This window comes from Mus musculus, chromosome 9, assembly GCF_000001635.26.
Source record: "Mus musculus strain C57BL/6J chromosome 9, GRCm38.p6 C57BL/6J".
NCBI lineage: Eukaryota > Metazoa > Chordata > Mammalia > Rodentia > Muridae > Mus > Mus musculus.
In genome coordinates this window covers 23,565,823-23,588,051 of record NC_000075.6, presented here as the reverse complement: position 1 = coordinate 23,588,051, position 22,229 = coordinate 23,565,823, and the positions used below count along the sequence as shown (strand labels likewise).

Below are 22,229 nucleotides of genomic sequence, written 5' to 3'. Positions count from 1 at the left end.
CAAAGCCCCCTTCCATATCATAACGCTAAGTAACCCTAAACAGGTCTCATCCAAGTTCCTCATTTGACAGGAGGAGAAAGACACAAGGGTGCATAAAAAATGATTGACATCATCATTCCTGGGGCGTGAGCCCAGCTCTTCTGGGAAGTTATCTTCCTTAATTGAAATTCTATCCTCACACTCAAGGTCCATTTGGAAGCCTACTTCCCTGCACATCCATTTTTATGGAGCTTGTAACACTGATAACCATCTGTATAATTCCTTAGCACCTCGCAGTGACATTTGAGGGAGTAAAGGGTCATGTACTGTTAAATGCTAATCTGTTTTTTTTTTTCCCACTCAAATCCAGAAGTAAGAGAGGACACACCATCTTTTGAACTTTCTCCTACATGGTGTCACAGCTCAGAAAATACACCCAATAATGCTGTTAAAAGATTAAAATGACAAAGTTAGAAGCTGGGAGTGTATCGCAGTGGTGGAACAATTAGCTTGTATCTTCAAGGGCCTGGGCTCAATCCCAGGTACCAATGGACTAAAAGGAAGAGCTTGTTACAACTCTTAGCAGAGCATTGTGAGTTCAGAGGTCATCCCATCAACTATCTTCTTTCAGATGAGCTATAGAGGGAAAAGCTTTGCATAAATTACCTTTGGCTTAAATATGATGTTGCTAGACCATGGACAAGAATGGTTTAAAATTTTTAAATACTTGGTCTATGTTTCCAACGTATCAGTCAGTAAATCTAATTCAGCATCATTTATTAAAATCCAAGAACCTCAGACCATAGTTTAAAGGACAATACTTGCAAACCCCCAAAAGAGATTGAGATTCTTTCGACAGAGTGTGATTTAATTCAAATATTTATTGAATGCTCACTGTGAACTCAGAGATGTGTATCTCAGAACAAGGTCTGCAGCTCTTACAGGTCACTTACCAGCATGGTAAGAATCAAATCATCCTTAGTAGAAATTAGCAAGGATGGTGGGGAGTGGGAAGCAACCCACCCAGGGGGTCAGCACCCATGGTGTTGATTTGGAAAGCACTGGATCCTAGGGTATTGTGGGAACAGCTGGCATGCTCTCAGTGAATGGTGGGAAGCTGATTTTCTTGACTTAGGACCAACCAGCCCTGACCAGTTGCACTAGAAAGAAATGGGTAAATAATCTAAATTTAATATAGTAGACGGAGGGTTATAGGGAGGTGAGGGTAATACATGCTACCAGGGAGTATCTACAGTGGTCCAAGAGTGAACTGGTGTGTGCTCTGATTCTGCGGGTTCAGTGGCAATTAAGAACAACTCATCATTCAATTTGAGGCACAGTAGGCAGAATGACTTTAAAACATGTTGTGTTTTATGTATTACCATAGCTGTCCCCTAACATCTTGTGTGTTAGACACTTGATCTCCAGTGAGACATGTTAAGAGAGGACCAAATGGAACTGACTGAGGCTATTGGGGATATACTCTTGGAAGAATTGTGGACTCCAGTTCCTCTCATGCTCTTTCTTCTCATGGGTATTTCTTCCTCATTAATACAAACTCTCCCTATTGTGAATCCATCTGCCATGAGAGCTGATGGTAGGTCCTTAATTCGAAGAACTATGAGCTAAATACACCTATTTTACTTATAAAGTTAGCATGCCTCAAGTATTTTATTATAGCATTGAAAAATGAACTAATACTGCTATGAAAGGGTTTATTTAAAATCTTTTAAAATAGTATTTTAATTGGCATGTACTTGTTATATGTGGTAGCTGTTTTCAGAAAAACCAGTTCATGGAAGTATATGATATACATTGAGACACAGCCCCCACTCCATCCACCTTCCAATTTGTTCCCTTTATTTCCTTAGACAGTTCCTCTTCTAACTTCATGTCAAATATGCATACATGATTTTATTTATTTACAAAAGTCTAGGACCCATTACCAGGCATGAGAAATTTCACTTCAAGTTGTTAGCCTTGAGGGTCCAAGAGACTAAACAGGATAGGTCATTGTTGTTGTCTTTAGTTGTATCCAGAATATGAATGTTAACACCCTGTTGTTAATAACACCATACATTTTGAATGCAGGACTTTGACATGTCAACCTGAAACTGTCCTATAGCCTCATTCATGGGGACTAGCTATTATAGTATCTGAAAGTGTTATGCAAGCTGCCAAGGGAAGAAAACAATAAGTAGTCCCAATCAACTATAAATCTTGTGAACTACAATGACAAGCATGGTAAGGTATCTCCTAAGGGTACAATAGTGTTACTTTTGTCCTGGGGAAAACCAGCAGCCACCTAATTGAACTTAATGCCTACTCAATAGGAGGGAATTCATTCTTAGTACTACAAATTTAGCCAGTTTCTAATGATGTTAGGGTCATGAGTCCTAGAGAAAAACCTACTACTGTCACTTTCTAAAAACAGTATAATTTCTAACTGTGGTTTTGTTTACTTTATAACCACAGATAAGTATAGCTCTTACCCCTCATTGAAGAATCTTCTTATTGCAGTAGATGCGGACAGTTCCAGAAATTCACAACTGGGCAAAATGCAGAGAAGAGAACATGGGGTACACACATCCATTGAACCTTACACCTAAGACTCAGGGAACATTGTGGAAGAGGGGGGTATACATACTATCTAAGTCAGAAAACTAGCATGCCTGCTATGTGATAGAGCCTTGTATATGTAACAGGGAAGCTGCACTTAGGACATCTCAACAATATGGCCATTTAAGTAAAACTAGCACAATGACAACAGCAGTTGGCACATCAATGTAAATAGAAGAAATCTCCTAAGATCCTGCCCTAGATGAAGAGCAATAAGCAATGAATGGCAGGAGAGACAGTCTTCACTAGGGATAGACTCCTGATAGGTTACTCAAATCCAAGTGGTAATCCTGAACATCTATACATATGAACAACACTAAATGGACTCTGTAGGTTGTGTTTATATGAAAACATGTCTATACATACATAAGTATGTACATAACAATTATAATTAATGAAGAATATCTCATAGATGTGAGGAGTGGGGGAGAAGTTGGACAGGAGGATTAAAATGATGTGAATATTGTGCTCATGTATGAAAGTCTAAAAAAAAAAGGGTTTTTTATTTAAAAAAATCTAGTATCTTCATGTGATTTTTTTTTTAATTTTAAGGAAGAAATGAAAATTTTTATTTAAGTTTATAGGTTAGGAAAATGGAAGCATTTTCTACTGACAAAGCAGGAATGGAAAGAGGGATTTAGGAGTCAGCATGCTAAGAATAGGCCATGCTGGGTAAAAGCAGATGGACTTTCAGATGAGATGCTGGATGGAGTCCAGACTATGCAGTTAGAACTAGACTCAGGGGTCTGGATGAGAAGAATGGCTTTCAGACCATGAAAGACTACTTCTCTTTTGCTTTTTTAATTTCTTTTTTTATTAGATTTTTCTTTATTTACATTTCAAATGTTATCCCCTTTCCTAGTTTCCCTTCCAAAAATCCCCAATCACCTACCTCCTCCCCCTGCTCCCCAACCCACCCACTCCCATTCCTGGTCCTGTCATTCCCCTATACTGGAGCATAGAGCCTTCATAGGACCAAGGCCCTCTCCTCCCATTGATGACTGACTAGGTCATCCTCTGCTACAAATATAGCTAGAGCCACAAGTTCCACCATGTATTTTCTTTGATTGGTGGTATAGTTCCAAGGAGCTCTGAGGGTACTAGTTAGTTCATATTGATGTTCCTTCTATGGGACTTCAGTCCCCTTTAGCTCCCTGGGTATTTCTCTGGCTCCTTCATTGGAGACCTTGTGCTCCATCCAATGGATGACTGTGAGCATCCACTTCTGTATTTGCCAGGCACTGGCAGAGTCTCGCAGGAGACAGCTATATCAGGCTCCTGTCAGCAGGTTCTTGTTGGCATCTGCCTAGTGTCTGCATTTGGTGGTTGTTTATGGGGTGGATCACCAAGTGGGGCAGTCTCTGGATAGTCATTCCTTCAGGCTGTGCTCTGATCTTTCTCTCTGTAACTCCATCCGTGGGTATTTTGTTCCCCATTCTAAGAAGGAACAAAGTATCCACCCTTCTCTTTTCTCCTAAGTGCATGCTTATTCTTCCTCACCAGGCCATATTTTATGGAAGTCCTAGTCAGGCCTACTCTGAAGCACAGTTACACTGAGGCCTCTGTCTCCAGTCATTTCTCAGCTACCTTGCTTCAAGACTCATAGGTCATTCAACCTCAAATAATTCATTTATGAATTGCCTTTAAATAAGGGCTCACTTTGAGCTATGAACTAAGCCTTAGAAGAAAGTGTTAGGTTTTTCCCATATTCACATGAAAGGGATAATGAAGACTTGAGAAATGAGACCAGGGGAGGGAGCATTTACTCTGTTCACTCTTGTGACTTGTTTGAGTTCACATGAAGTCATTTGAGATACCAGTACTTGTGCACCTGGGAAATACATAGCTTGCCAACAGCAGTTCAACATCTGAGGCTGGAGCTACCACTCATCTGACTCCTCCCCATCACGCACACCTTCACTTCACTTCCCCCCACTACACATGCCTTACCCCATTCCTACCACTGCATACATCCTCATCCCATCCTCCCTGCCATACACATATCCTGCTCTGCCCTGGTCCAGCATTTAGGTGACTTGCTACTTTCCCTATCACAGGACTGGAAGGCTCCTTTGCCAGAAGAGAAGCTCTATGCTGCTGCCTTACAACACCTCAGCCACGACACTGTTATACCAAAGTCAAAACCCAGGCCTCAAGTGGTCAATCCACTCAGTAGCTTCCTTCCCATTCAATGAAATGCAGACCCTTCAGGTCACCTAGTTCTCTCCTGCTCCCCAAAATGAGAATGGTCTTCATGGACTTGGCTGATCCCTCACTCATAGCAATTTCTGTGTGTCCCAGTACTTTCTGCCATTCCTATCTACACTTGGAACCGGCAAAATGTCTACCTTGTGCTACAGTTAAAGACTGGGTCCCCATTCAAAGATTATGTCACCTCAGCTCAAAGCTCTTTAGCCGAGTCTCTTTCCCAGGAGCTCAGAAGACATCTGAGGCAAAAGCTCCACTCTTGAGTGTGAGAACCATGTGTCTGGTGCTTGCTCCTACCATTGTCCGGGATTAGGTTTTCCCCCAGCTTAAAGCCATGGCACAGCACAGCGCAAGGTATGCCACCGAAATTAAAGGTATGCATGTTTGAGTAATTCTTTTCCATGGGGCTAGTCATCAGCTTATATGTTAATTTTCATCTCTACACAAAGACTCATGAGCCCTGTCTTTGAAAATAATGAATGTAGGCCCATTTTCCTCCTCATACAGTGTATCTGGAGTATAGGTTTAGTCCCACATGACCAAGCCCTTACTACATAATAGTGAGAAGAATAACAACAATGATAGACTACACAAGGTAAACATTTTCTTTCTTCAACAAGGACCATGTGTTTAAGAGATGCAACCAACAATCAGACAGAACTCTTTGCCTGAAGTTAATTGCTTAATTTTATATGAAACATATCCCGTTTTCTTTGACATCTCTGGTATGAGCTAGAAGTTAGTTTAGGATAATCAGTTTCAAAATAAATAGCAAACCATAATTTGTTCTCCTGGTTGAGCCCCAATTTCCTGCTCAAGACTTGCAGTTATTTCCAGTCATTTGCAAAAGACAAAACCTTGCTGCTTTGATAACCACGCTGGACTGCACGTGAATGAGCATGATGCTGAGTCCAAAGCACTTTCTGATAGATTGATAGGTCCAATTTTTTTTATGCTGCCAGTAAAATAATAACTTGGAAGAGAGCAACGAGAAAATAAATCAAAACTATAAGCTGTAAAAATAAGCTGGATCATATCTAAGAGTGTGTCTGATTTGTCTGATAATCTTTCAAGAAGTGTATCAAAATGCCACTGGGGTGTTTCTGATTTTTCCCGGACTCACTGTGAACTGTAAGAGATGGAAAAGTACCCCAAACACCAAGAAACAAAAAGTATAATTCACATACCGTCAATTGATGCCAATTGAAAGTACAAAGTTCCCTTCCAAATTGTTCTACCAATTTTCCATACTCCTTAGCTTGTCTAGGTAAAAACGGCTGCTTTGTGCCAAGAATTTAAATTGTAGTGAGACTTTTGAATGCTTATTTTGGTTAAAAGGCTACAGCTTTAATCTTGTTCAGAGAAGCTGCAACAAGAAATAGGAAGAAGGCGATCATAGCAATAGAAAACTGAATAAAGAAGACCCCTGCTACTTCCAAAAGAGCCGGTGTGAGTTTACACAACTGTCCTTGGAGGAGTTATGTTGCAAAAATCAAATGTAAATACTCCTGCTGTTGGGGGCATGGGGTGAAGCAGAGTACATTCATAGCTGCTTTGAATTGTGACTTTTATAATCCTGTAAAGTCATATTTATCCCTGACATCTCTGGAAGATTCATTACACACTCCACAAAAGTTACCAGGAAATGTATTTGATTCCAAGCCTGTCACACTCATCCACAGTCTTCCCTGATATATGCGAGACCAAGCCAAAGCCTCTCTGCAGAGCTTTGGAGACCATTCACCATCTGCCACTATTTTTCTAGTCTTATCTTTCTTGGCTTCCCTCTACGGCTATTACATAAACCCTCTCTACACTTTATGTAATGAGATTGTAGTTTCCTAATCAAGTAATGCTAATTCCCATGTGAATATGCTCTCCAATGTGGCTCTTTCTGCTTGAAAATACCTTCTCCCCTGCAGTCACTGTGCCGGAACAAGGCTGAATTCTCCAACACCCTGGCAGTTTCTCCCAACAGACTTTGTCAAGATTCCCTTTGCACAGTTCAGTTAAGTGGAACTATCGCCCTCTACTGGCCTGGGTCCAACACTGCACGTGTAATTAAGCTTACAAAACGAAGCTCTCCCTGGTGATTGTTTGGACCCTAGACTTGTTGGAGGTTGGCTGGGGATTTAGATCTGTGGGGAGTCAGAATGCACCTCCCTAGAGCTGAATGAAGCTGCCTCTCAAGCCAAAAAGAAAATGAAGCTGTCAGGCAAAGACTTTCATCATAGTCCAGCAGGCTTAAAGAGCCAGAATGGAAAGGAGAATTCATTAAAATGTCATTCATTAATAGGAAATTCCAAATGATTCAAGAGGCCAAAGGCACAATCTTTAGCATCTCTGCTGTCACACCTCATAGCATTAACTGTAAGCACAGGTAGGTCCTGGGGCTTCAGCAAATATCTGGGGTCAGACTGTAGATTCTAGTGAAGCTACCCATTAAGCCGCTATAATTTTATCCAAAGCTATATTTTTAACACATGACTCAACGTGTGTATTGATTCTCTTTCCATGTTGGTTCCCTGAACCAGGACACTCCCAGTGGTCACAATGACTGTCTTGATATTCATCTGGTTAGAACCCCAAAGGTCCTCAGGTTCTGACTCTTTCAAAATGGTGTCAAATTCTGTATGTCACTGTAATACTGAAACTCCAAAAATTTCATTTCCTTAATAATGTTACATGACCATCTTTCATCTTCTGAAGTATGGGGATAACTCTACTGGAACTAGGCCCGACTGGCCAAGTCTCATATTAAAACTGCAGAGGAAATGTAAGTCCCCAGAATACAAGCATGACAGGGATGGGAGCCAAGACCCTCTGCTCACTCCTGGCGCTGTCTCAATTCCCTGAGAAACGAGAACAGGCGCTGTTTCAACATTATGATGTAATCTGCCCATCAGTAAAGGCAATTATTTGTGGCAGCTCAATATTCTGTGTCCCTCACAGTGCAGGAAATGTCCATGTGAACAGCTTACAGGCTGCTGTGGGCAACCCTAGAGGAAGGAGTAACAGTTCTCTGATGAATTGCAGTGTTTCACTACAGAAGGGAATTTTGGCTTCGTTTTAGCAGCTTTCCCCGAGTGTTGATGTCTTGAATTTGTCAGTGATATAATCTTTGCCTGAATATAAACTCTCATAACTGTCCCTGTGTTTCTATAGACTCATAACTGGAATAGAGTTCACTTTGAGTATTAAAAATTAGATTAGAATAATAGCTTTCAAAATCATTTTAATTGTACTACTATTTGTCCAATTATTTGTTTGAAAAGTATTGCCAGTAAACAAAATGATCAAGGCAACTTAGGGGTGTGGCATAGAAACCGAATTTAGGAAAGAATTCAGCAAAATTCATTGTAATAGTCTTAAATTTAAACATTACTGCCCATCACAAATGCGACCTTTTAAAAAACTCAGACATAATAGAAAAATAGTTAAAGACATATCCAGGTGTACTGATCACCGAAGATAAAAGGCCAACTGTGGGAACTAGCTGTCTACCTGGGAAGTAAAATCATAGAAGGCCACCTTTCATCTGATAGCCTGGGAGATTCATCCTCTCTCTGTTGAAGGACAGTTTTGAAATGTTGCAGATATAAGTCCCTTATCCTGCTCTATTTTTAGATGACATTTGCACTTAAGACATTCAAATTATAGTACATGTACAGCAAACACCAAATCCTGTCACCAGGATGTTCACATTGCACACTGCCTCTTCCTTACTAACTCATGGGTGTAGACTTTGTTTTTCTCCTTCAGAGGGCATGCCTCTATGTCCTTCAAAACCATACACTGAGTAGGCCAATAGCTGTTCTCTCTTCCCATCCCCTTATGCCAAAGGACAGACTGGATGCCCTTAATCTAATACTCTGAGGAACAACGGTATGACTCTGCATCTATATTGCAGGGGGGAAAATAATCAAGAAATGCAGTGCTTAATTCATCTTTCGATTTTGTATGTTCGACCACTGTTATCTTTCCATATCATTTGGAGCAGATCTTTTCACATCATTCTGAATTGATCTCTCACTCACCTCCAACTTGGCATGACAGGAGCGAAGTGACATTGATCCTAGTAGCTGACATTTTTCCTGCATTTGTTAACAACAGTATGGGATTCAACATTGGTAGAAACAGATGTACGATGGATAAATAAACATTCAGAACCGACTTCTCACCCTGGTTCCTTTAAACTTGGTGTATTAGTAATTGGATCCTACTTTCATAGCTATTGTTGTGCTAATGCTTTCTTTTTGTTGGCTTATTTAACACGAATGAAATATAAGTAGGAAAGGCATATATTTTGCATTTCTATGTGATTATTAGAAAAACGGAACTTATAGTTGTGACTTTAAGCCAAAATCACTCAGCTTAAAAGATACTTTGTAAGATTCAATGGAGTAACATTCACTTGTCTAATTATAGGTTAAATTATTCATTTAGACTCACAGTACATTTTTGAAAGTGGCAACCATGGAAAGCTACAAAATGGTTCCCTGAGTTTTGTCTGTTTTGTTTTATTAGTTTCTTAAAGTAGGAGTCTCATATGTAGCCTAGGCTAGTTGTCCTAGCCTAGACTAACCTCTATCTTGCCATTTTCTTTCTTTCTTTCTTTCTTTCTTTCTTTCTTTTTTTTTTTTTTTTTTTTTTTTTTTTTTTTTTTTTTTTTTTTGGTTTTTCGAGACAGGGTTTCTCTGTGTATCCTTGGCTGTCCTGGAACTCACTTTGTAGACCAGGCTGGCCTCGAACTCAGAAATCCGCCTGCCTCTGCCTCCTGAGTGCTGGGATTAAAGGCATGCGCCACCAGACCTGGTTCATCTTGCCATTTTCTTGCCACAGACTCCTGAGTATGGGGACTGAATACTTGCACCTAGCAAAAAAGTAGATTGCTTATCAATTTGTCTGCAAAACTTGCTGGCTGAACACCTAATACTGAATCAATAGCTGCTGTCGGGGTGAAGGTTGTGCTGATAGCAGTATTGATGATGGGGCAGTCATATGAGTAGCCTTTGGTGCCCCCATGAACTGCCCTTTAAAAAAATGAAAATCCAAAAGGCAGAAAGTATTAAAATTAACCATCCACCAAATTTGCTTTGGTATAAGCATATCATGTTAATTTTCAGAGCCACCTAACACTAGGCAAGGTTCAGTTGGACTCATTTTCAGATGCTTCTTTGCCTAATTAGTCTCAGTTGGTCAAATAAATTTGTAGCCATTGCTTGATGGCAACTGACGATGTAGTTCCTTGGACATCCTCTAAGGTAATCTAAACTTTTTCTTGTTTAGGTTGTCTTTTATAAGTCAAAAACACAAACTGCCTTACCCACATCTGGGTAGGAATGGCACTAAGAAGAAGCTACAGGCAGAGAGAGTCCCCCACCCCCATCCCCACCCACACCCCAGGGGTGAAGAGGGTGGAGGAAGGGCCAGGCATGAAGAACCCCAAGTTATGGAGAGGGACCTTCTCTCTTCAGGGGGCCAACTGTCCCTGGAACAAAAGAGCTAGGGCAGTTTCATTACCGCAGGTTTTTATAAACAGGGCAACTAGCTTCCTTAACTCTCACTGAACACACTTTCCCTTCCTTAGAAATGTCTGCATTATGATGCAAGGGCCATCATCACAATTTGTATTAAGAGTAACTGATGGAAACGACTTTTTATGCAAATCAAACCTTCCAAGGTCAATTAGGGGCACAAAGACTTCCTTGCTGACCTACACATTTGAATATTCATCATCTTCCCCTAATTACGGGTGTTATATGCTGACCGTAATGGCACATAAATTTAAAATGGTAGTAGCCTGTGCTAGGCCTTTATGATGTATCATCTGATAATGTTTCAAATCAGGAACAAGCTGCTGTGGTACCTATTTAATATATCAAAGCAGCGGACCTGGCTTCCAAGTTCTCCCAGCATCCCAGAGTCCCTACCCGTTAGAAGGTATGTCTGGCATTCCCCACTCTCTACCTTGAATTTTCCAGCCCAGGGGCTGGACTGCCCTTCCCCCAGAGGCTTTTCCCTGTATAATCCAGATGTTTTATTTACCTGCCTTGTGGCCTCTCTTTTGTACCTTTGGCCTCCTGGCTGCTGTACTTGGTCCCCTCCCTCTTTCTCTCCTCCTCCTGTGTCCCACATGGTTCAGGCAGGTTCGGGACCACTCTAGACTCTGCCAGATGTGTCAGCCTCTGGTTCCGCTCTCCCATGTTTCTATAAACTTTCTCCTCCACCATACCTAGGAGCAGTCCTTTCCTTCCCATTTCTTTTTTTCATTCAGCTAATGTATATAATCCATGACATATAGTCTGTCATTATCTACATATTGAATGATAGAAAGCCACAGAGAGGTTAAGTAAACTGTGCAAACTGCATAAGAGGGAAATGGCCCAGTGTGGACTCTGATGCCTTGGCCTGGCTTTAGAAGACTCACTATTAACTGTAGGGTCGGAGGACACTGACTTTGGGTTAAAAGTAAACTCTGGGTTCATGATATGCCATAATAGAAATAGCCCCATATGTCTCTTAGAACGCCCCTCTATGAATGAATGTTTTAGCCAAAGCTCACAGCCCTTGTACATTTCACCCTGGCACATCCACACTATGACTTAGCATAAGTCAGGAAACTCAAATTCATTCCCTCCAGAAATGTCATCCTTTCAACACCTTCCAGAAAATCAGGAGCAAGCTGGCATTGTTGGCTGCCTGTCTTCCTCCATCAGTCTCCAAATCCACAACTTTGAGTGCTGTGAATCTGTTGTGAATGCGCAAGCCACTCTTTTGGAATCCATGGCAACCAGACTTGCATCATCCTTTACCCCTCAGTCACACATGAGGTGTCCCTAGCCTCCTCCTTGCAGACAGTCGTTTATATATCTCAAGCAGTTCTTACTATACTTCTGTATATCTAAGTTATTCACCAGTAGTGTTTAAACAGTAATTAGATTTCTTAAGCAATTTGTACATTTCCCCATATGTATTTTGGACACTGTTCTTTAATAAAGGTAGACACGATGCTAAGAAACTGACAGTTGTTAAGCATTAGTTTGTATCAGGAATCCTAGGGGCCACAAATTACCCTAGTAAGGGCAAAATCCAACAGTGTTTGCACTTTTTTGGAGTCTAATAGTTTCATTGATGGTGACAAAGATATTCAAGCTATTAACACTGTGAGTACAAATAATAAATTATGATACATGGGCTGAATCCAAATTCAGCTTCACTCCAAATCCATGTTCTGGCCTTGAGAGCGTGTTTCCTGCTAATGAGGACTCATAGTGAGCTTCATTAAGATGCAGTGTCCCATGCAGAGTCTTGAACTAGGCCTGAGATTCTACATAAGTGACTCATGTTTAGGTAAGAAGAGGATGGTAGTCTGTAGATATCACTCTGAATACAGTGCACTGGTAATTTTTTTTTTATTTGTTGGTCTTTTTGTTATTTTTTGGTTTTTTTATTATTATTATTATTACAAAGTGGGAAATGGCAATCCTTAGGCCATTTCCTCCAAATTCACCACAAATCTTACGATCAAAGTACTGTGTACAGACTTGATCAGAACGTGCAAGTTCAGTTGTCTTTTCCTTAGGGGTGTTTCTAGAATCACCTGCACAGAGTACCCTGGAATGTTTTCTCAGTGTCATGTCCTGAGTGTCACCCCATCTCTAACTGGACCAGACTAGGAGGGAGATGAGCCTGAGAAGCTTCACTAGTGTCCACTTCCCTGGAGCCTTCTACTGCACATTCAAGTATGAGACCAGCCACAAGTAGCCTCCCAACTGGATGGGCAGAAAGGAAACTAATGATGATGGAGACAACTTGGAAAAGTCTCACCAACAAAAGAGGGAATGGGAAGTCTTTCCTGCGTAGTGTCAAATATGAAGCTAAAGCTGAAGGGCTGGGCCATAACACTTTAAAGTTGGGAGGAATGCAACCAACAGAGAAAATTGGAGAAACCAAGGCTGAGATCTCAAGAAGGAATCTATCTCTGTTCCTGGCAAGGAAAAGGTCACACTCAGCAATAAAATCTTGTCATATCTTACACATGAGCCCTTTGTGTGCTGCCTTGGCATGTGTAGACAAGGAAAGCTCTTACTGTGCAGCATGCCATCCTGTGTGTGAATACTGTTATCACCCTTTCATACTGGCTCAGAAGAAATGCAAATACTAAACCTGACTCACTCCTGCCTCTCAAGTGAGCATGCTCAGCTCCATCCAGGAGTTATGTCAGGCCAACTTCAGATCTCCATCTTCATGACTTTTTGCACCAAGCTTCAGAGCTCTCAGATATAGATTGCATCAGTGAGCTAAGATGCCTCCAATCCAGGCCACTAAGTCAGAATCTTGAGGATGAGGCTTGGAAATCTACTTTTGGAAAATCAATATTTCAGATGAATCTTTCAAAGTCAACCTATGGAACCATGTTTGGAACCATTTAACTAGATTATCTGATAGAAACATATCTTCTCATTACTCCAAGACACCTAGAGGTTAAAGGGTAACATGACTGGGACTTGTGACCCTTTCTGAAGATCATAATGGTGGTTGGCACAGCTTAGGACCTTTGCTGTGTTCCAGATTTTTCCTGAAGTAGGAACCTTTACAAGATTTTCTTTTACAGAACTGGTGGAAAGAAATGATCACTCAGAACCATGACAGTTTCATTAGCAACCTTTTAAGGTTAATGGACAAATTTAAATTTCTATAATTACAAGAAATAGACAAAGTCAAAGAGGTTAGTTCAGTGTTAAATTCAAAACCTGCTCTTGGGGTGAGTCTTTATTAGGTGTACAGCATTGGCTGAGTCAGCAAACATCTGAGATGTTTGGAATTCTCTCTGAACCATGCAAATTTAGTTGAGATGTTAATATGAGAGAACAAATAACACAGATAGATATTCTCTGTGCCTTAGCTGGATTCAAAGCTGAATTTCCTCAGAAGGTTGAAAGTAGGAAAAACATTGAGATTCCCTATGCCTACTGGCAAGATTCAAGCCGCTGAGCCTCAGAGACTCAGTCCTTCAGTTAGAAGGCATTGCCCTCCTTCGACATCAACAGTGAGGGCATGTCACTTGACATTGAGGAGTTTCCAAAAAGTTGCTACGTAGTGCGATATCTTAAGATCGAACATTTAAGCATGTGGACACTGATCTTTGAACATTTTAATGCTTCTCTTTGAGAACTAAGGTAGGCCCAGTGACCTGTGGGATATGGAACATCCATGAAAAATTGAAAACTGAACCTTTGTTATCCAAAGGATTCTGTCTATATTTACTCCTCTCAATTGGAGCCCCTCTGTTAGTGGGAGCCCATATTCTGACAGCATTCTTTGAAGGATACAGTTGGTCTTCCTTAGACTGGGGAGAAATTGGCTGAACAGGATGAAATGTGATAGCTATGAGAAAGCAGCTGTGTCCTCTCCAGGAAAATAACATCTCACTGATAAAAGTTCTTTTTCTTCATAACTGGCTTCCAGAAAGTCTACTTTTGACCCATGATATGCCTTGTTGGATGCATTCATTAGGGGCAAAAAGGAAAAAAAAAGTGGTGTGGTCAGGAGGAGCTGCTATCCGAGATGTTCTTAAGACTTAAGCTGCTCAGATGTCAATGTCTCTCACCTTCTGCATGGCTCAGGTGACTATGAACACACAGACAAATCTCTTCTCTAGACAGATGGCCCAGGACAGATAGGCCTTCGAGGAACATTTGGAAATGAGAAAGTCTTATCAGGCAACTTTGGAGTTTGGTTAAGATGGAATGAATCCCATCAGTTCTTGTGAAGCACGAGGGGAAGCTCACCTGCCTCTTGCCAAAAGACAAGAAACTCTGTCTCTTCTTTTTTAGGCTCTTCTGCTGTATGTGGAGTTTGCTGAGCTAGCTCATCCCTCTCCCTTCATCCCGAATTGCCTATATCCTGCCAGAATGACAGGGTGACGACAGATGCAGCACTTGTGACCCCACAGCACCTGCCCCAGTGCCTTCAGCTTCTCCTCTGAAGCTCTCCAGTGGGCTTCCCTTCTCAAGCAGGGTAGCTCTCTTGACCATATGTAGCTACAACACACATACAGAATTCTATTTTCTCATTCTCTGCTTCACTCTTCTACACAAATCATCACCGCAAACAGGCACTGGAGAGTGCAGCACTCCAATAAAGTGCTATTTCCAACCCACAGAAAGCTTTATTGCCTTAAAAAAAGCTAAAGTCCTAGCTCTGAGAATGGCATCATTCGAATGCTATGTGGTATAGGATATAGTGGAGGAAAAATGTAAAGACTGCTTAGGAGAGATTTGAGGAGCTCAATATTCACCCTACCAAGGAGAAATTGCATAGAGAAACTGGCTGAACTGCCTAAAGAATTGCCTCACACAATGCTAGCCGTAGAGTTAGAGGTAGGAGCCTGGATATGCAAGGCCAGCTCTGTGCAGTTGCTGAGCCACAAAAGATAATAGCATCCTGGGAAAGATGCTAAAGCTTGTATGAGAAGCTGCTCACTGCAGTACCCATTCTGTTCCTGGATAGAGAGCGTGCTTAGGAAAACATGACAATTGCTCCTGCAGTCATAACTGGTGAAAAAGAACAGTCTCTTAGCTTACTTTGACTAGGAGAAATATTCCTTCATCAGGTAGGAAACTCTGTGCTACATCTCCTACCTCAGTCTTCTGCCTGCTCACAAAGCTACCTAAACAGTATCTGTAGACAAAGCTCCTGTAAAATTTCCCCTTTCCTTGCCTCTGTGCCTGAGCTAGTTGACAATGATGCGATAATTACAAGTCCCAAGTGAACCTATCTCATCATCCTGACCAGAACAAACTGATAGGATGACTCGTTTAACCATGTTGAGCCTGTAAATAGAAATTCTCCAGGGTGGTTATGACTTAGTAGGTTTGACAAACTTAAAGGAGACATGCATCAAAACTAAAAAACACCCTGGGGAAACCAGGAACATGTGTTATCCAGACCTGCTGAAAAGCATTGCCTACCCCAAACCTTCCCACTGAGGCTCCTAGCCAGGGCTACTAGACATTAGACACTCAGGTTGATTCAAGACCAATGTGAGAATTGGCATGTGACTGGTAACTGAGGCTAAAGGACTCATCACCAGCTTCTCTTATGCCTGTGTCATCGTCTGGCATACTCCTTCCCTCTCCTGAACAAACAGCAGACCGCCTGGTTGAGAGGTATTCGCCACCTCTGTTTCTCTTCTCCATGACTCTTCTCCTTAAAATCTCCTGTAGCTCTGTGCACTGCTGTCTTGGGGTGTGTATAGAGCAGAGAACCTCAACTCATATGCATGAAAAATGTCAGCATTTTATTACTGAGACAAAACACCTGAGATAGCAACCTAGGTGGAGAAACATCCATTTTGCTTTTGTTCTCATGTGATTTCAGCCAATAGTTGCCTGACTCTGTTGCTGTGTACCTGGGGTACACAGACAATGTGTGGGAGCAAAACCACTCGTTCATAATTGCTGGAAAACAGAGCAACAGCAAGGAATGTCCAGTGTCCAAGGACACAGCCCTGACAGACACACCAGTGACCTGCTTTCTCCATCCAGGCTCCAGCTTTTACAGACCTTGTTCACACAGATTCAATGGATTAATACTCTGATAAGGCAAAACAAATAAAATCAGCCAGGATCCAATTATTTCCCAAAGCAAAGCCCATCAGCTAACAACCAAGTTTTTTATCACATGAGCTCTCTTGGAGACATTTTATATCCAAACTATAACATGAAACAAGACACTAGAAAAATCATCCCTAGAACAATATCTAGGTAGGCTATGTTCACGTGGCAAAGACAGGGGCTTTAAAAGTTTCTGATAGAATCAAAAAATACACTGAGCCGTGGCCAATCTGCAGACAGACTTGCATTTAGATGATTTGAGAGAGAGGTAAATCCTGAAAGATACAGAGAACAGATCCAAACCGCAGTACATACAGTGTAAGTAAGCCCCAAGAAAGGCAATAGAGGAGATACAGCAGGACTAATCCGTGAGGAGATGACAAAGAAATCTTCCTCAAGCCTCCAAGATTAAAAGTGCCATATTCCTGCTTAAGATTCTGCAATCTAAGCAGCCCAAGAAATAGTGGGAACTGAACAGTGTGCCCCAGTTACCTAAGGGCTGTGAGAACTGAGTGGTCCTGGAAGACCTAGGCTGCCCTGAGCACCAGCCTGTCTGGCATGCTTTTTGTTAGCTTAGGTGCAATTAGGAAACTTTGCTCCAAAAATTATCTATTAAATGACATAATACACAGGTTGTTTTTAATGGTGCAAAACAGTCATCAAGTATAAGCTGTCAAGTAACAAGGAGCACACTGTCTTCCTTGGTGTAGTTTTGATCCTGATCAGTCAAGTTAGAGTCTAGTTTGATATTTTCTTTCAAAACCTGGATTATTATGTGTTTAGAGCAATGTTGAAAGTCAAGTAAGGACTGTTAATTAGACCATGTTGTAGAAGAAGAAAGGAAAGGAGAGAAGGAGGGAGGGGGGGAGGGAGGGAAGTAGAGAGAGTCCAGGGGTATCTTCTTAGCAAGCTTTATGATAAGACTGCTGATATATTACTAAAATATAGGTTTTGAGGATGGAGAAGTAGCTTAGCAGTTAAAAGCTGATTGCTGCTCTTCGACGGGACCTGAGTTCAGCACTGGACAATCACATGAGTTGGTACTGCAATTTGTCTCTCTCTCTGCTAGGAGTCTTGATGTCTGCTCGCCCCTAGAGAAGACAGAGCAAAGGCCAGAACAGAGAATCCACAGCCCGTGTTTCCCTTTGATGCATCAGATGCCACTGCATGCCCGACTGGAAGGGAAAAGCATGACATGGGACGAATGCTGTGGTTCCCGGCTCTCAGGTGCTGCTGATATACTGCCTGAAGAGGAAGTCTGAACGGATCCGAGAGTTCCCCATTTCCCCTTGGGGCAACTTCATGCCAGGCAGAAAGGGGAAGGAAGAGCCCGAGAGGAGCAAGGTTCAGTCTGATTGAAAGCAAGTGCTGAGTTCAGGGAGGACAGGAGAAGAGAAAAGCCTTTGGGAGTCTTAGGCACTGCTCCTTTAGGTGAAAGCTTTCCAAGCAGTGATCTTTGATGAAGCAGCTCTCTGAGATGGTCTTTGTTTGTTCATATTGCTTTATTGGGGGATGCATACACCTTATTTGGAGTGATCCAGGGATTATATACCTCTTGAGAGAAGGGCATGAGAATATCCAGAAAGAGAAGGTCATTGGCTGAAGGCTAAGGCTATCTAGGTGCCTCATTAGCATGGAGAAGAACTCCAGGTGTTATGCTGTGTGACTGAGTGCCTGTGGTTCTCTGTGTGGCCTCAGAACAGGCATTGGAGGCTGAGAGGGGGTAGCTCCAACCCTACTGTCTCCGATCTCTGAGATTCCCAGTTCTGGTAGCATGGTCCCACATGCCCTGAAATGGGTGACTCACAACTGCCTGTGACTCAAGTTTCCAGGGGATCAGATGCCCTCTTTTTGGTTTCTATAAGCACCTATATGTATATGCCATAAATTCACACAGGTATACATATCTATACATAAATAAAAATAACAAAAATAAATCTTTTAAAAAAAGAACATATGTCTGACTTCATGGAGATAAGGTATCAGGGAGTAAAAATATCACCACCATAATTTACTTTTTGTACCCAGCTCTATACATAGCCCATATGCAGTTCTTGGATAAAGTAGAATCCCACTACTCCTTTTCTTTGTGAAGATAAGATTCTATACATTCAGTATCTTGTGTATCAGAAGAGAGAGAGATCTAATGGATAGTCATTGGTATCAACATTGTTCCTATCATACACCAGATAAAACTGCACGTGGTCTAGCCATTAGCAAAATTATATTAAAATGTGTATGTCTAATTTCATACACCATTGTACACACGATCATTATCTCAAAAGGCCTGAATTATGCTTCTAATACATTAATTTAATTACCCTCTGTATTCTGATAGAAGCCATTACAGCCCATATCATTGGCTTTGAAAGACGCTACAATCACTTTCTGGTGAAGGAAGCATCCTGGTTAATAAATAGCTGTCATCATACACATTATACAGCCATTGCAAATTCTCAAGAAATAGGATAACATCAACTTAACAGCAAAATGTACCCATAAGAAATAGGTCTCTTGCATTCATATTGCTCTGGTGATCCTCTTGCCTCTGCCTCTTCAGTATATCCTATCATAGCATATGCTATGATAACTCTCTTATGTTGTATTGGAAGAACAAAGGTCTAGGGATACAAGGAACGCTAAACACACAGAGTTGTCTTTTCTAAGAAAAAGATGTGTAACATGTTTTTCCACCAGAAGGCTGATAATGGAGGTGATTAATAGTGTGGTGATCTTCATGATTTGTAGGGCCAGGCCATACAGAGCTGCCACAAGTAGGCCAGAGGTGGCTAAGAGTCTAGATGACCTTTGCATTATCTAGATAGGCAGTGGCTCTCCCAAGCTCTCACCACTAGGATAGGTGATCTCTGTTTTACCTGTATGCACAAGGAATTTCCCCACACTCCCATAACAAGCACAGGAGGAAGCTAATAGCCCCAAATACCTCTACTAGCTGCATCCTATACCACACCAAATTCTCTCCTAGGCCTTTACGGTAACACATGTACCCTGTCTTTAGAACATCTTTATGGATGTATTTTAAGAAGAGTGGATTGTGGTACACCAGGAATTTTTTCCCCTAAATTGTACTGTATTTAAATATATTTACAATAAACTACCCAGAGTGAGATTCTAGAAGTTTGAACCAATACCAGCTAGTTTATACAGAACTAGATATCCTTCCTGTTTCATGCTGTTACTCTGCCAGCTGTGGCATTTACAGAGACACTACCTACAGTGCCTTTACAGTAAAACCTTTTTAAGCCCTGGTTTAATTCATTTAATAAATCTTTACAAACAAATTGTCTCTATTCAAATGTTTTCCTTTCTATAAATATTTTATGAGATTTGAATTTTAAGGAAGAGAAGGAAAGAAGTGTATTCTATGGTTTATTAAGACACAAACACTGTATTTTTCTCAGTGTGGGGGAGGGTGTGTGAGAGGTGCAGGGAAGACTGGGAGTGAGGGTGGGAGTTTGTGTGGTATGTATGGGGTGTGAGGGCGTGTATGGAGTGTGGGGTGTGGGGATGTCTGTGGGCTTGTGTGTAGGGTGTTGGGGCTGTGAGGGGTATGTATGTGAGTTGGGTTGCAGGTGTCTGACTTACAGTTCTCTTCATACTTCAATAGAAAGCACCTGGGATCTTTTTTTTTTTTTGCCTTTTATTGGATATTTTCTTTATTTACATTTCAAATGTTATCCCCTTTCCAGATCTCCCCTCCTATTAGCATAAATTCTGGGTTAGGGAGTCTTACATGGGATCTAGATTCTGAGTTCCTTACAAGCATCCAGGTAAGGCTGATGTGGGCAGACCTCAGGCCACATACCATTAATGTTCCTTAGACTCTTTTGGCCATTTTCACTTCAGGTTCTAAAATATAACCTCCTCACTTTGAGATCTATATGCAGAACCTATGTAGCTTCTTGGTATACCTGGGAGTTGTGGATTAAGGGGAACACAGCATTAAACACACTTGACACGTATGCTTATAGGTCACAGGTCTGGAGTCAACTCAGCTCCTCACAGGTCCTGTCTACTCAGCCACTCAGTGCTTAGTATTTATCAGTAAGGCTTTCTATTAAAATGTCAGTACACTATTAACTAAATTTAGGGGAAACCTTTTCATGTTAATAACATGCTTTTCAATAAGTACTTCAATCATACTATTGTGAACATTTATCACAAAATTTTTAGGAGGTGAGTTATCTTTTTACTCCTAATGTATGGTCCCTGAGCTGGAAATAAACCATGTCAGATAGAACTGACAGCAGTTTCATCACTGTCTGAAACTTTCCTTTTGTCTATTCTTTGCTTAAGTGTTTTATTTAGAAACCACAGGAGTCAGTGGAAATGAATCATCTCCTGTCCTCAGCAATGGCCATTAGTCACACTCATGAGAAACAACTGCATCTGAGGCCAGCAGGAGGGCCAGTCCAGGTACTCACAGTTATAATTACAGCATTAAGCCAAACATCTCTGGACCAGGCCAGATGATATATGACTTTCTTGAAGGCAAACAGGATAAGAGTCTTTGGCAGGGATAGGCACATCTTCTTTCTGATGAATGAGGCAAAGCTAACCTAGGAGGCTACTGGAGCCATATGTCACACCAACCAAGCAATTAAAGAGAAATGGTTCTGTACGTTTGAACTTTCTGCAGCCGATCTAGGGATTTCAGGGGCAAGAAAACGTTGGAACAGAAGTAGAGGCTTGCTGATAACATACACTTAGGAGAACACACTAAACAACCTGGCCTGCTACCTACTGTTTAGAGGAAAGAGAAAAGGGAAGCAACTAGGGAACTGACTCGCGGTCAGCAAAATAGTTGAGCTTCTAAATTGGCTGTCTTAATAGAAAGAGAGGAGAGGGACGTGAAGAAAAGGAGCAGTGCATGTGGACATCTATAAACAAGACAAAAAGATAGGCAGAGCACATTCGTAGGAGTGGACTGTACAGCGCAGTAGGGGCGGGGCTACACGTGTTGTATAGCGATTTCCTCTTCATTGAAAGATTTCCTCCTGGAAGGAAAAGAGACGCATGAAGTACATAAGAAACACGTAACACTCAGGCAATTCGTAATACGTCCAAGACATAGCAGGCTCCTTCCTGAGGTCATATAAGCATCAGACAATGGAGGGGAGCAGGCGGGAGACTCCATAGTGGTGTAGTTGTCTACCCAATGCACAGAAAACTGCTGTGGTGCAGTGTTCCTGAGTTGTCATGCATGCATTTTGATGATGCAGCTTCCAGAGAGTTGCCCATGCTGTGTTCACATCTGTCCTGATCCATTCTTCACTAAGCTGGACATGTATGGAACTGTGGCTGTGGTTTCCCATTGCCCTCTTTATCTAACATGAGTAGAAATAGGTTTCTCGGGAAAATAAATGCAAACATTTTATAGCTGTATTGATTTGTGCCAACACATTGGTGAGAGCGCTTAATCTCAGTGGAAAAATTCTTCTTTTTTGAATGGTGCTTTGGCATAGTTCTGAGAGGAGATGGTTATGAAACAAAATAAACATATGGTGTCTGGAAAAACTTGAATATTTACTAAGGCATGATGGCTTGTGAATTATAAGAAAAAGAGAAAATTCTCAAGAGAAAAGAAGCCAGCTCTCTTGTGTAGTGAGCATGCTGATGTTTAAGAGATAGGAAATAAAGTATTAGGAATTACAGTGCCAGCTAAGGACCTATAAGCTGCCCCTTTAATGTGCTTTAAACCACCCCCCTCCCTGCACACACAATGTTTCAGTAGAAGTCTATCAGACACAACTGCACTGTATTAGTGATGGTTTGGGATAA

At 41.4% G+C, this 22,229-nt stretch overlaps 1 long non-coding RNA gene across 1 annotated transcript; it reads right to left on the bottom strand.

Annotated features, from left to right (window-relative positions):
- Positions 1 to 840: 840 nt before the first annotated feature.
- Positions 841 to 6,778, bottom strand: Gm39311. Its single transcript, XR_870585.3, has 3 exons — positions 6,715 to 6,778; positions 2,472 to 2,528; positions 841 to 1,139 (listed from the first exon to the last, which is right to left on the bottom strand). It is a non-coding gene; the product is annotated as a predicted gene, 39311 (long non-coding RNA).
- Between the last annotated feature and the right edge of the window lie 15,451 nt (positions 6,779 to 22,229).